Source organism: Urocampus carinirostris, chromosome 1, assembly GCF_059441175.1.
Source record: "Urocampus carinirostris isolate Australia breed hairy pipefish chromosome 1, RoL_Ucar_1.0, whole genome shotgun sequence".
Lineage (NCBI taxonomy): Eukaryota > Metazoa > Chordata > Actinopteri > Syngnathiformes > Syngnathidae > Urocampus > Urocampus carinirostris.
The window spans coordinates 72774029-72786347 of record NC_142349.1 but is presented as its reverse complement, the minus strand read 5'-3'; the positions used below and the strand labels follow the sequence as shown (position 1 = coordinate 72786347).

General features: G+C 48.3%; 1 non-coding gene across 1 annotated transcript; it reads left to right on the top strand.

Moving 5' to 3' along the window:
• The first annotated feature begins 588 nt into the window (after positions 1 to 588).
• Positions 589 to 660, top strand: trnae-cuc (transfer RNA glutamic acid (anticodon CUC)). The gene has a single exon. It is a non-coding gene; the product is annotated as a tRNA-Glu (tRNA).
• Positions 661 to 12319: the final 11659 nt, after the last annotated feature.

Sequence of the window (12319 nt, the reverse complement as noted above, 5' to 3'; positions counted from 1 at the left end):
GGACGGACGGACGGACGGACGGACGGACGGACGGACGGACGGACGGACGGACGGACGGACGGACGGACGGACGGACGGACGGACGGACGGACGGACGGACGGACGGACGGACGGACGGACGGACGGACGGACGGACGGACGGACAGACAGACAATTCTTATTGGAGAAAGCATTGAAAGAGGTTCTTTTTATAGAATGGATTTGACGACAGTCAACTTTTTTTCTAGTAAAGTCCTTGGTGGTCTAGTGGCTAAGATCCAGCACTTTCACTGCTGTGGCCCGGGTTCGATTCCAGGTCAGGGAAACTGTTACACGCAGATAGAAAATTCCTCTTGAGGAATTGGAAAGAAAATTGAAAGATGTTCCTTTTTCTAGAATGGGTTTTCCGACAGTCAACTTTTTTCCTGTTCATTCCCTGATGGACTAGTGGCTAGGATCCAGCACTCTCACTGCTGTGGCCCGGGTTCGATTGCCGGTCAGGTCTATTATAATAGTCGGAAAGACAGAAAATTCTTATTGGAGAAAGCATTGAAAGAGGTTCCTTTTATAGAATGGATTTGACGACAGTCAACTTTTTTTCTAGTAAAGTCCTTGGTGGTCTAGTGGCTAGGATCCAGCACTCTCACTGCTGTGGCCCGGGTTCGATTCCCGGTCAGGGAAACTATGACAGACAGACAGACAGACAGACAGACAGACAGACAATTCCTCTTGAGGAATTGGAAAGATGTTCCTTTTTCTAGAATGGGTTTTCCGACAGTCAACTTTTTTTCTAGTAAAGTCCTTGGTGGTCTAGTGGCTAGGATCCAGCACTCTCACTGCTGTGGCCCGGGTTCGATTCCCGGTCAGGTCTATTATAATAGACGGAAAGACAGAAAATTCTTATTGGAGAAAGCATTGAAAGAGGTTCCTTTTATAGAATGGATTTGACGACAGTCAACTTTTTTTCTAGTAAAGTCCTTGGTGGTCTAGTGGCTAGGATCCAGCACTTTCACTGCTGTGGCCTGGGTTCGATTCCAGGTCAGGAAAACTGTTACACGCAGATAGAAAATTCCTCTTGAGGAATTGGAAAGAAAATTGAAAGATGTTCCTTTTTCTAGAATGGGTTTTCCGACGGACGGACGGACGGACGGACGGACGGACGGACGGACGGACGGACGGACGGACGGACGGACGGACGGACGGACGGACGGACGGACGGACGGACGGACGGACGGACGGACGGACGGACGGACGGACGGACGGACGGACGGACGGACGGACGGACGGACGGACGGACGGACGGACGGACGGACGGACGGACGGACGGACGATTCTTATTGGAGAAAGCATTGAAAGAGGTTCTTTTTATAGAATGGATTTGACGACAGTCAACTTTTTTTCTAGTAAAGTCCTTGGTGGTCTAGTGGCTAAGATCCAGCACTTTCACTGCTGTGGCCCGGGTTCGATTCCAGGTCAGGGAAACTGTTACACGCAGATAGAAAATTCCTCTTGAGGAATTGGAAAGAAAATTGAAAGATGTTCCTTTTTCTAGAATGGGTTTTCCGACAGTCAACTTTTTTCCTGTTCATTCCCTGATGGACTAGTGGCTAGGATCCAGCACTCTCACTGCTGTGGCCCGGGTTCGATTCCCGGTCAGGTCTATTATAATAGACGGAAAGACAGAAAATTCTTATTGGAGAAAGCATTGAAAGAGGTTCCTTTTTCTAGAATGGGTTTTCCGACAGTCAACTTTTTTTCTAGTAAAGTCCTTGGTGGTCTAGTGGCTAGGATCCAGCACTTTCACTGCTGTGGCCTGGGTTCGATTCCAGGTCAGGTCTATTATTATAGACGGAAAGACAGAAAATTCTTATTGGAGAAAGCATTGAAAGAGGTTCCTTTTATAGAATGGATTTGACGACAGTCAACTTTTTTTCTAGTAAAGTCCTTGGTGGTCTAGTGGCTAGGATTCAGCACTTTCACTGCTGTGGCCTGGGTTCGATTCCAGGTCAGGGAAACTGTTACACGCAGATAGAAAATTCCTCTTGAGGAATTGGAATGAACATTGAAAGAGGTTCCTTTTTCTAGAATGGGTTTTCCGACAGTCAACTTTTTTTCTAGTAAAGTCCTTGGTGGTCTAGTGGCTAGGATCCAGCACTCTCACTGCTGTGGCCCGGGTTCGATTCCCGGTCAGGTCTATTATAATAGACGGAAAGACAGAAATTTTTTTATCGGAGAAAGCATTGAAAGAGGTTCCTTTTATAAAATGGATTTGACGACAGTCAACTTTTTTCTAGTAAAGTCCTTGGTGGTCTAGTGGCTAGGATCCAGCACTCTCACTGCTGTGGCCCGGGTTTGATTCCCGGTCAGGGAAACTATGACAGACAGACAGACAGACAGACAGACGGACGGACGGACGGACGGACGGACGGACGGACGGACGGACGGACGGACGGACGGACGGACGGACGGACGGACGGACGGACGGACGGACGGACGGACGGACGGACGGACGGACGGACGGACGGACGGACGGACGGACGGACGGACGGACGGACGGACGGACGGACGGACGGACGGACGGACGGACGGACGGACGGACGGACGGACGGACGGACGGACGGACGGACGGACGGACGGACGGACGGACGGACGGACGGACGGACGGACAGACAGACAATTCTTATTGGAGAAAGCATTGAAAGAGGTTCCTTTTATAGAATGGATTTGACGACAGTCAACTTTTTTTCTAGTAAAGTCCTTGGTGGTCTAGTGGCTAGGATCCAGCACTTTCACTGCTGTGGCCTGGGTTCGATTCCAGGTCAGGAAAACTGTTACACGCAGATAGAAAATTCCTCTTGAGGAATTGGAAAGAAAATTGAAAGATGTTCCTTTTTCTAGAATGGGTTTTCCGACAGTCAACTTTTTTCCTGTTCATTCCCTGATGGACTAGTGGCTAGGATCCAGCACTCTCACTGCTGTGGCCCGGGTTCGATTCCCGGTCAGGTCTATTATAATAGACGGAAAGACAGAAATTTTTTTATCGGAGAAAGCATTGAAAGAGGTTCCTTTTATAAAATGGATTTGACGACAGTCAACTTTTTTCTAGTAAAGTCCTTGGTGGTCTAGTGGCTAGGATCCAGCACTCTCACTGCTGTGGCCCGGGTTTGATTCCCGGTCAGGGAAACTATGACAGACAGACAGACAGACAGACAGACAGACAGACAGACAGACAGACAGACAGACAGACAGCCAGCCAGACAGCCAGCCAGACAGCCAGCCAGACAGCCAGCCAGACAGACAGACAGCCAGACAGACAGACAGCCAGACAGACAGCCAGACAGACAGCCAGCCAGACAGACAGACAGACAGACAGACAGCCAGACAGACAGACAGCCAGACAGACAGCCAGACAGACAGCCAGACAGACAGACAGCCAGACAGACAGACAGCCAGACAGACAGACAGACAGACAGACAGACAGACAGACAGCCAGACAGACAGACAGACAGCCAGACAGACAGACAGACAGACAGACAGACAGACAGACAGACAGACAGACAGACAGACAGACAGACAGACAGACAGACAGACAGACAGACAGACAGACAGACAGACAGACAGACAGACAGACAGACAGACAGACAGACAGACAATTCTTATTGGAGAAAGCATTGAAAGAGGTTCCTTTTATAGAATGGATTTGACGACAGTCAACTTTTTTTCTAGTAAAGTCCTTGGTGGTCTAGTGGCTAGGATCCAGCACTTTCACTGCTGTGGCCTGGGTTCGATTCCAGGTCAGGAAAACTGTTACACGCAGATAGAAAATTCCTCTTGAGGAATTGGAAAGAAAATTGAAAGATGTTCCTTTTTCTAGAATGGGTTTTCCGACAGTCAACTTTTTTCCTGTTCATTCCCTGATGGACTAGTGGCTAGGATCCAGCACTCTCACTGCTGTGGCCCGGGTTCGATTCCCGGTCAGGTCTATTATAATAGACGGAAAGACAGAAAATTCTTATTGGAGAAAGCATTGAAAGAGGTTCCTTTTTCTAGAATGGGTTTTCCGACAGTCAACTTTTTTTCTAGTAAAGTCCTTGGTGGTCTAGTGGCTAGGATCCAGCACTTTCACTGCTGTGGCCTGGGTTCGATTCCAGGTCAGGTCTATTATTATAGACGGAAAGACAGAAAATTCTTATTGGAGAAAGCATTGAAAGAGGTTCCTTTTATAGAATGGATTTGACGACAGTCAACTTTTTTTCTAGTAAAGTCCTTGGTGGTCTAGTGGCTAGGATTCAGCACTTTCACTGCTGTGGCCTGGGTTCGATTCCAGGTCAGGGAAACTGTTACACGCAGATAGAAAATTCCTCTTGAGGAATTGGAATGAACATTGAAAGAGGTTCCTTTTTCTAGAATGGGTTTTCCGACAGTCAACTTTTTTTCTAGTAAAGTCCTTGGTGGTCTAGTGGCTAGGATCCAGCACTCTCACTGCTGTGGCCCGGGTTCGATTCCCGGTCAGGTCTATTATAATAGACGGAAAGACAGAAATTTTTTTATCGGAGAAAGCATTGAAAGAGGTTCCTTTTATAAAATGGATTTGACGACAGTCAACTTTTTTCTAGTAAAGTCCTTGGTGGTCTAGTGGCTAGGATCCAGCACTCTCACTGCTGTGGCCCGGGTTTGATTCCCGGTCAGGGAAACTATGACAGACAGACAGACAGACGGACGGACGGACGGACGGACGGACGGACGGACGGACGGACGGACGGACGGACGGACGGACGGACGGACGGACGGACGGACGGACGGACGGACGGACGGACGGACGGACGGACGGACGGACGGACGGACGGACGGACGGACGGACGGACGGACGGACGGACGGACGGACGGACGGACGGACGGACGGACGGACGGACGGACGGACGGACGGACGGACGGACGGACGGACGGACGGACGGACGGACGGACGGACGGACGGACGGACGGACGGACGGACGGACGGACGGACGGACGGACAGACAGACAGACAGACAATTCTTATTGGAGAAAGCATTGAAAGAGGTTCCTTTTATAGAATGGATTTGACGACAGTCAACTTTTTTTCTAGTAAAGTCCTTGGTGGTCTAGTGGCTAGGATCCAGCACTTTCACTGCTGTGGCCTGGGTTCGATTCCAGGTCAGGAAAACTGTTACACGCAGATAGAAAATTCCTCTTGAGGAATTGGAAAGAAAATTGAAAGATGTTCCTTTTTCTAGAATGGGTTTTCCGACAGTCAACTTTTTTCCTGTTCATTCCCTGATGGACTAGTGGCTAGGATCCAGCACTCTCACTGCTGTGGCCCGGGTTCGATTCCCGGTCAGGTCTATTATAATAGACGGAAAGACAGAAATTTTTTTATCGGAGAAAGCATTGAAAGAGGTTCCTTTTATAAAATGGATTTGACGACAGTCAACTTTTTTCTAGTAAAGTCCTTGGTGGTCTAGTGGCTAGGATCCAGCACTCTCACTGCTGTGGCCCGGGTTTGATTCCCGGTCAGGGAAACTATGACTGACAGACAGACAGACAGACAGACAGACAGACAGACAGACAGACAGACAGACAGACAGACAGACAGACAGACAGACAGACAGACAGACAGACAGACAGACAGACAGACAGACAGACAGACAGACAGACAGACAGACAGACAGACAGACAGACAGACAGACAGACAGACAGACAGACAGACAGACAGACAGACAGACAGACAGACAGACAGACAGACAGACAGACAGACAGACAGACAGACAGACAGACAGACAGACAGACAGACAGACAGACAGACAGACAGACAGACAGACAGACAGACAGACAGACAGACAGACAGACAGACAGACAGACAGACAGACAGACAGACAGACAGACAGACAGACAGACAGACAGACAGACAGACAGACAGACAGACAGACAGACAGACAGACAGACAGACAGACAGACAGACAGACAGACAGACAGACAGACAGACAGACAGACAGACAGACAGACAGACAGACAGACAGACAGACAGACAGACAGACAGACAGACAGACAGACAGACAGACAGACAGACAGACAGACAGACAGACAGACAGACAGACAGACAGACAGACAGACAGACAGACAGACAGACAGACAGACAGACAGACAGACAGACAGACAGACAGACAGACAGACAGACAGACAGACAGACAGACAGACAGACAGACAGACAGACAGACAGACAGACAGACAGACAGACAGACAGACAGACAGACAGACAGACAGACAGACAGACAGACAGACAGACAGACAGACAGACAGACAGACAGACAGACAGACAGACAGACAGACAGACAGACAGACAGACAGACAGACAGACAGACAGACAGACAGACAGACAGACAGACAGACAGACAGACAGACAGACAGACAGACAGACAGACAGACAGACAGACAGACAGACAGACAGACAGACAGACAGACAGACAGACAGACAGACAGACAGACAGACAGACAGACAGACAATTCTTATTGGAGAAAGCATTGAAAGAGGTTCCTTTTTCTAGAATGGGTTTTCCGACAGTCAACTTTTTTTCTAGTAAAGTCCTTGGTGGTCTAGTGGCTAGGATCCAGCACTTTCACTGCTGTGGCCTGGGTTCGATTCCAGGTCAGGAAAACTGTTACACGCAGATAGAAAATTCCTCTTGAGGAATTGGAAAGAAAATTGAAAGATGTTCCTTTTTCTAGAATGGGTTTTCCGACAGTCAACTTTTTTCCTGTTCATTCCCTGATGGACTAGTGGCTAGGATCCAGCACTCTCACTGCTGTGGCCCGGGTTCGATTCCCGGTCAGGTCTATTATAATAGACGGAAAGACAGAAAATTCTTATTGGAGAAAGCATTGAAAGAGGTTCCTTTTTCTAGAATGGGTTTTCCGACAGTCAACTTTTTTTCTAGTAAAGTCCTTGGTGGTCTAGTGGCTAGGATCCAGCACTTTCACTGCTGTGGCCTGGGTTCGATTCCAGGTCAGGTCTATTATTATAGACGGAAAGACAGAAAATTCTTATTGGAGAAAGCATTGAAAGAGGTTCCTTTTATAGAATGGATTTGACGACAGTCAACTTTTTTTCTAGTAAAGTCCTTGGTGGTCTAGTGGCTAGGATTCAGCACTTTCACTGCTGTGGCCTGGGTTCGATTCCAGGTCAGGGAAACTGTTACACGCAGATAGAAAATTCCTCTTGAGGAATTGGAATGAACATTGAAAGAGGTTCCTTTTTCTAGAATGGGTTTTCCGACAGTCAACTTTTTTTCTAGTAAAGTCCTTGGTGGTCTAGTGGCTAGGATCCAGCACTCTCACTGCTGTGGCCCGGGTTCGATTCCCGGTCAGGTCTATTATAATAGACGGAAAGACAGAAATTTTTTTATCGGAGAAAGCATTGAAAGAGGTTCCTTTTATAAAATGGATTTGACGACAGTCAACTTTTTTCTAGTAAAGTCCTTGGTGGTCTAGTGGCTAGGATCCAGCACTCTCACTGCTGTGGCCCGGGTTTGATTCCCGGTCAGGGAAACTATGACAGACAGACAGACAGACAGACAGACAGACAGACAGACAGACAGACAGACAGACAGACAGACAGACAGACAGACAGACAGACAGACAGACAGACAGACAGACAGACAGACAGACAGACAGACAGACAGACAGACAGACAGACAGACAGACAGACAGACAGACAGACAGACAGACAGACAGACAGACAGACAGACAGACAGACAGACAGACAGACAGACAGACAGACAGACAGACAGACAGACAGACAGACAGACAGACAGACAGACAGACAGACAGACAGACAGACAGACAGACAGACAGACAGACAGACAGACAGACAGACAGACAGACAGACAGACAGACAGACAGACAGACAGACAGACAGACAGACAGACAGACAGACAGACAGACAGACAGACAGACAGACAGACAGACAGACAGACAGACAGACAGACAGACAGACAGACAGACAGACAGACAGACAGACAGACAGACAGACAGACAGACAGACAGACAGACAGACAGACAGACAGACAGACAGACAGACAGACAGACAGACAGACAGACAGACAGACAGACAGACAGACAGACAGACAGACAGACAGACAGACAGACAGACAGACAGACAGACAGACAGACAGACAGACAGACAGACAGACAGACAGACAGACAGACAGACAGACAGACAGACAGACAGACAGACAGACAGACAGACAGACAGACAGACAGACAGACAGACAGACAGACAGACAGACAGACAGACAGACAGACAGACAGACAGACAGACAGACAGACAGACAGACAGACAGACAGACAGACAGACAGACAGACAGACAGACAGACAGACAGACAGACAGACAGACAGACAGACAGACAGACAGACAGACAGACAGACAATTCTTATTGGAGAAAGCATTGAAAGAGGTTCCTTTTATAGAATGGATTTGACGACAGTCAACTTTTTTTCTAGTAAAGTCCTTGGTGGTCTAGTGGCTAGGATCCAGCACTTTCACTGCTGTGGCCTGGGTTCGATTCCAGGTCAGGAAAACTGTTACACGCAGATAGAAAATTCCTCTTGAGGAATTGGAAAGAAAATTGAAAGATGTTCCTTTTTCTAGAATGGGTTTTCCGACAGTCAACTTTTTTCCTGTTCATTCCCTGATGGACTAGTGGCTAGGATCCAGCACTCTCACTGCTGTGGCCCGGGTTCGATTCCCGGTCAGGTCTATTATAATAGACGGAAAGACAGAAAATTCTTATTGGAGAAAGCATTGAAAGAGGTTCCTTTTTCTAGAATGGGTTTTCCGACAGTCAACTTTTTTTCTAGTAAAGTCCTTGGTGGTCTAGTGGCTAGGATCCAGCACTTTCACTGCTGTGGCCTGGGTTCGATTCCAGGTCAGGTCTATTATTATAGACGGAAAGACAGAAAATTCTTATTGGAGAAAGCATTGAAAGAGGTTCCTTTTATAGAATGGATTTGACGACAGTCAACTTTTTTTCTAGTAAAGTCCTTGGTGGTCTAGTGGCTAGGATTCAGCACTTTCACTGCTGTGGCCTGGGTTCGATTCCAGGTCAGGGAAACTGTTACACGCAGATAGAAAATTCCTCTTGAGGAATTGGAATGAACATTGAAAGAGGTTCCTTTTTCTAGAATGGGTTTTCCGACAGTCAACTTTTTTTCTAGTAAAGTCCTTGGTGGTCTAGTGGCTAGGATCCAGCACTCTCACTGCTGTGGCCCGGGTTCGATTCCCGGTCAGGTCTATTATAATAGACGGAAAGACAGAAATTTTTTTATCGGAGAAAGCATTGAAAGAGGTTCCTTTTATAAAATGGATTTGACGACAGTCAACTTTTTTCTAGTAAAGTCCTTGGTGGTCTAGTGGCTAGGATCCAGCACTCTCACTGCTGTGGCCCGGGTTTGATTCCCGGTCAGGGAAACTATGACAGACAGACAGACAGACAGACGGACGGACGGACGGACGGACGGACGGACGGACGGACGGACGGACGGACGGACGGACGGACGGACGGACGGACGGACGGACGGACGGACGGACGGACGGACGGACGGACGGACGGACGGACGGACGGACGGACGGACGGACGGACGGACGGACGGACGGACGGACGGACGGACGGACGGACGGACGGACGGACGGACGGACGGACGGACGGACGGACGGACGGACGGACGGACGGACGGACGGACGGACGGACAGACAGACAGACAGACAATTCTTATTGGAGAAAGCATTGAAAGAGGTTCCTTTTATAGAATGGATTTGACGACAGTCAACTTTTTTTCTAGTAAAGTCCTTGGTGGTCTAGTGGCTAGGATCCAGCACTTTCACTGCTGTGGCCTGGGTTCGATTCCAGGTCAGGAAAACTGTTACACGCAGATAGAAAATTCCTCTTGAGGAATTGGAAAGAAAATTGAAAGATGTTCCTTTTTCTAGAATGGGTTTTCCGACAGTCAACTTTTTTCCTGTTCATTCCCTGATGGACTAGTGGCTAGGATCCAGCACTCTCACTGCTGTGGCCCGGGTTCGATTCCCGGTCAGGTCTATTATAATAGACGGAAAGACAGAAATTTTTTTATCGGAGAAAGCATTGAAAGAGGTTCCTTTTATAAAATGGATTTGACGACAGTCAACTTTTTTCTAGTAAAGTCCTTGGTGGTCTAGTGGCTAGGATCCAGCACTCTCACTGCTGTGGCCCGGGTTTGATTCCCGGTCAGGGAAACTATGACAGACAGACAGACAGACAGACAGACAGACAGACAGACAGACAGACAGACAGACAGACAGACAGACAGACAGACAGACAGACAGACAGACAGACAGACAGACAGACAGACAGACAGACAGACAGACAGACAGACAGACAGACAGACAGACAGACAGACAGACAGACAGACAGACAGACAGACAGACAGACAGACAGACAGACAGACAGACAGACAGACAGACAGACAGACAGACAGACAGACAGACAGACAGACAGACAGACAGACAGACAGACAGACAGACAGACAGACAGACAGACAGACAGACAGACAGACAGACAGACAGACAGACAGACAGACAGACAGACAGACAGACAGACAGACAGACAGACAATTCTTATTGGAGAAAGCATTGAAAGAGGTTCCTTTTATAGAATGGATTTGACGACAGTCAACTTTTTTTCTAGTAAAGTCCTTGGTGGTCTAGTGGCTAGGATCCAGCACTTTCACTGCTGTGGCCTGGGTTCGATTCCAGGTCAGGAAAACTGTTACACGCAGATAGAAAATTCCTCTTGAGGAATTGGAAAGAAAATTGAAAGATGTTCCTTTTTCTAGAATGGGTTTTCCGACAGTCAACTTTTTTCCTGTTCATTCCCTGATGGACTAGTGGCTAGGATCCAGCACTCTCACTGCTGTGGCCCGGGTTCGATTCCCGGTCAGGTCTATTATAATAGACGGAAAGACAGAAAATTCTTATTGGAGAAAGCATTGAAAGAGGTTCCTTTTTCTAGAATGGGTTTTCCGACAGTCAACTTTTTTTCTAGTAAAGTCCTTGGTGGTCTAGTGGCTAGGATCCAGCACTTTCACTGCTGTGGCCTGGGTTCGATTCCAGGTCAGGTCTATTATTATAGACGGAAAGACAGAAAATTCTTATTGGAGAAAGCATTGAAAGAGGTTCCTTTTATAGAATGGATTTGACGACAGTCAACTTTTTTTCTAGTAAAGTCCTTGGTGGTCTAGTGGCTAGGATTCAGCACTTTCACTGCTGTGGCCTGGGTTCGATTCCAGGTCAGGGAAACTGTTACACGCAGATAGAAAATTCCTCTTGAGGAATTGGAATGAACATTGAAAGAGGTTCCTTTTTCTAGAATGGGTTTTCCGACAGTCAACTTTTTTTCTAGTAAAGTCCTTGGTGGTCTAGTGGCTAGGATCCAGCACTCTCACTGCTGTGGCCCGGGTTCGATTCCCGGTCAGGTCTATTATAATAGACGGAAAGACAGAAATTTTTTTATCGGAGAAAGCATTGAAAGAGGTTCCTTTTATAAAATGGATTTGACGACAGTCAACTTTTTTCTAGTAAAGTCCTTGGTGGTCTAGTGGCTAGGATCCAGCACTCTCACTGCTGTGGCCCGGGTTTGATTCCCGGTCAGGGAAACTATGACAGACAGACAGACGGACGGACGGACGGACGGACGGACGGACGGACGGACGGACGGACGGACGGACGGACGGACGGACGGACGGACGGACGGACGGACGGACGGACGGACGGACGGACGGACGGACGGACGGACGGACGGACGGACGGACGGACGGACGGACGGACGGACGGACGGACGGACGGACGGACGGACGGACGGACGGACGGACGGACGGACGGACGGACGGACGGACGGACGGACGGACGGACGGACGGACGGACGGACGGACGGACGGACGGACGGACGGACGGACGGACGGACGGACGGACGGACAGACAGACAATTCTTATTGGAGAAAGCATTGAAAGAGGTTCTTTTTATAGAATGGATTTGACGACAGTCAACTTTTTTTCTAGTAAAGTCCTTGGTGGTCTAGTGGCTAAGATCCAGCACTTTCACTGCTGTGTCGATTCCAGGTCAGGGAAACTGTTACACGCAGATAGAAAATTCCTCTTGAGGAATTGGAAAGAAAATTGAAAGATGTTCCTTTTTCTAGAATGGGTTTTCCGACAGTCAACTTTTTTCCTGTTCATTCCCTGATGGACTAGTGGCTAGGATCCAGCACTCTCACTGCTGTGGCCCGGGTTCG